We start from the raw sequence: 3,858 nt of genomic DNA, 5'->3' as shown, positions 1-3,858 counted from the left end.
AACAACTAGCTTAACCCATTGTTGAGCTTTACCATCTTCAGGGGGCTCTGGACTGTCATTTGTTCAAATCTTTGTGTCTATTATTTTCTTCAAATACTTTAAGTTGAAGACCATATATCACTCTTCCATCTGACCACCACATACATCCACATTGTGTTGGCTCCTGCTCTAGGCTGGACACGCGATTTGGGCCCCTGGGTGACAACCTCCATGTGTGCTGCATGGCATGGTGGCAAGCAGCTGTCTATGGCCACTCAGTGCTATGTGCTGGAGGGCAAATCTGTGGGTGACATGGTGGTCCACAGGTCTCTGTCTTCCTCCTCACTGCATTTTCTGGGTTTGATTTGATTTGGTTTGATTTGATTTTTATGAGTCCTAGGTAAGAGACAGCTTTGGCCACCATGCCAGGCATCAAGCTAGGATAAAGAAAGGCCCACCAGCTGTTGTGCCCCTGACTGATGTAAGAAGACCACCACCAAAAAGTTGTCTCAGTACCCATTGCTGGGGGCGGGGAGGCATCCATGCTGTTTTTAACCTCTGGCAGTCTTCATCTTTGCTGAGGTTTCCTTCTGCGGGACCAAATTTGGTGGCAGGATCTTTCTTTCTTCTACTTAGTATGACATTTTGAGCCCCATCCTCATGCCTCTGTGTTGATTTCTGATGTTCTTGATTACATATGCAGTTATTGTCTTTACTTTTTGTTTATTTGCTTAAATTCTTCAATCATTAACAGAGGTGGGATATTCAGTGCATCTTTGGGATATTCTGGTTTTGTGTGTTTTGGGGTGTGTGTGTGTATGTGTGTGTGTTTTCCTTTTCTTTGGCTCATGTTTCCTATTTATGTCTTATACTGCTTCTTGATTTAGGAGCTTTAGAAGTAACAGTGACTGTTGTAGGCTAAAATGTCTCTCATGTATTATAGGAACATCTATACACAGTTGTAGCCTATTTCAATGGTGTTGACCACACCATTCAAACTATAATGCTCTTCCCTTCCAATTGGTTCCCTGAGGGAGGCAGGTCAGTCCTTGGTCAAGTCTGACAGAGGTTGGATATCTGTCCCACTATTTACATCCCGAGGAATGAACCAGGACATTGAGGACATAGAAAGCCTTCTCACACCAGCCACTGCCTTCAGGAAGAGAAGACCTGGAGAACTGATGCTCAGAGGACGCCCCACTACAATCAGATAGGAAGAAGCTTATTTATTGTGGCCCAGAATGTTAACTGTGGGTAACTATTATGTAGTGTGTATTTCAGAAGCCTAGAGGCCAGGACTTTGGACATTCTAAACAGAAAAAAAAATTGTTTGATGAGATAGATGAGAAAATATATTGAAACAGACATGAAGATTTTAAAAACTACACCTTTAACAATTACTTCAAAATACCTCGTTAATATGTAAATTTTCAGTGTTTTGTCATTTAGTCATAGAAAGGAAAAGTAACATTACTGCTTTCATAGATTCTTTGGGACTTTTATGTGATACGATGATAAATAAAAGCTATAACATAGAAAATTAAATTAAATTAAGACAAACTAGTAAGAAGTACTACAAACTAAAATTCTGGGACTTGTCAGACAAAGACACAGATGTAGTGGTTTTGCCCTAATGCTGCTTATATTATGTTAATTTGGGTCCACAAACTTTTCATGAAAGTCTGCACATCCACACAAAGACACTGAGGGACCCTGTCCCCAGTTTGTTCTGACTGGTAAATAAAGTTGCCGGCAGCCAATGACTGGGCAGGGCAGACAGAGGCGAGACTTTTAGGATTCCGAGGCTACAGACAGGAGAAGGAGAGGAAAGATGCCACACCTGAGAACCTGAGGGACAGAGAGCATAGCCATCATGCAGGAGCCAGGGGATAACAGCCCAAGAGGGTTGCCTCACTGGGTCCAGGACAGCAAAGATAGAATATAGGATTTTGTAAGTAATAACTCAGCGATATCAGAAGTAGGTAGATTAGCCACAGGGAGGTTAGGAAGTGGCCCAGACATTAAACTGTTTTAGGCGTAAAAAGTATAAAGGCTGTGTGTGTGTGTATGTGCCTTTCATTTGGGAACCCGAGCATTGGGGTGGGTAGAGAGGAAGGCCATTGCCACCAGGATTGCCATCAGGATCTATTTACATAATTCAGTGGGTACTACTACACACAGATATCACAAAGCTTGCCATCTCCCACAATAGCATCTCATGGGTGGCAGGGCTGGTGTTCTGGCCTGCCTGAGCCGAGTGGCAGTGGCGTATTCTTGGCCACAGGCCTAGGCTAGTAAGGAAGATGGTGGCTGAATAAGAACAAGCCTGATTGGATATTTTTAAATATCTCCCACAACAGTTGTTATTCCTGTACTTGCTGGGGTTTGTTTAAATGTTTGTAGTTCCATTTTTGTCTATGAATAATTCCTTTGTTGCTGTCTCCATTGGCTGTTTAGACTCATCACCCATCATGTGCTGTCATTACTGAACTCTGTACATGGTCTAAAACCAGACCTTAGCCAGAGCCTCTGTATCAGAATCTGCATCAAATCTTCAATGATTCTTTCCATTTGTGATTGTGTATATTCTGTTGAGGAGTACGTTTTCCCATATGATGACCTTTTCCTGTGAGAAATGTATATATTTAGGGTGTATAATACAAATATAGGATGCAAAATGTCTATGTTCCTATGAATGGATTCATTTTACTTTTAGACTTTCTTAAAAGTCATATAAACTTATGAGCTTATTGGATCTTTTGCCTTCTCTTTTCTTGAAGATGGGTCTCATGTGATATTGGAAGTATTTAAATCAAGAACTCTGTATAACCACTCCTCATAGGACTGCCTTCTTTGCTTATTTCTTCAGTGAGCCACCATTCATGGAAAGGTATATTATTTCTTCACCTTTCCTCAAAGCTAGTCTCCATTAATTTCTATTTTATCCCAATGTGCCCTGTTAGGATGTACAGATTTTTTTTTGTTTGTTTCTTTCTATTTATAAAGGCTTGGTTTGTGGTCTATAATGTGGTCCATTTTAGAGAATGTTCTTTTTGCCACTGAGCAGACTGTGTTTCTTACATGTTGGTAGAATGTTCATACATATGTTTAAGTCAAACTGATATTGGGGTATTTATCTTCGTAGAATCTTTGTTCATTATTGTTTTGGAGGACCAATCTAGATATAAGAATGTAGTACTAGAGTGCTTTATTGTTTACAATAATAATTGTAATATTATTGTAAATATTTACAATTATTTATTTATTTTTTTTTGGGGGGGGTTTCAAGACAGGGTTTCTCTGTGTAGCCCTGGCTGTCCTGGAACTCACTCTGTAGACCAGGCTGGCCTCGAACTCAGAAATCCGCCTGCCTCTGCCTCCCAAGTGCTGGGATTAAAAGTATGCGCCACCACCATCCGGCAATGTTTACAATTATTATATACTTTTTGTCAATAGTGGTCTATAAAAGCAGAGACCTATATTGAAAAGAGAGATGAGTCAAATAAACTCATTCACAAGTATGACTCATAGTGACTGGTGTTTTTCCTTCAGTATTTGCACATATCCCAAAAGCCACCTCAAAATTGAATTTATCTGAAAGCAAAAGAGGTAATATTTAAATGTTCATAGCAAAATGTTTTTTCATTTAATCTTTTTGCTTTTTGTATTTGATTTAATTCATATCTTTGTTTTTAAAATATACTTTCTTTTATGTGTGTTTTGCTTAAATGCATGTCTGTGCACAATGTGTGCACATGTTCCAAAGAAGGTATCAGATCCTCTGGAACTGAAGTTACAGATGGTTGTGAGCCACTGTGGTCCTGGGAACTAACCTCAGGTCATCTTCAAGAGCAATGAGTACACTTAACTATGGAGCCA

General features: G+C 39.9%; 1 non-coding gene across 1 annotated transcript; it reads right to left on the bottom strand.

The window, feature by feature from the left end:
* Positions 1-366: 366 nt before the first annotated feature.
* Positions 367-510, bottom strand: LOC114636960. Its single transcript, XR_003713709.1, has one exon. It is a non-coding gene; the product is annotated as a small nucleolar RNA SNORA48 (small nucleolar RNA).
* Between the last annotated feature and the right edge of the window lie 3,348 nt (positions 511-3,858).

Source organism: Grammomys surdaster, unplaced genomic scaffold, assembly GCF_004785775.1.
Source record: "Grammomys surdaster isolate TR1022 unplaced genomic scaffold, NIH_TR_1.0 125089, whole genome shotgun sequence".
In the NCBI taxonomy this organism is placed as follows: Eukaryota; Metazoa; Chordata; class Mammalia; order Rodentia; family Muridae; genus Grammomys; species Grammomys surdaster.
This window is presented reverse-complemented; position numbering and strand designations above follow the sequence as displayed.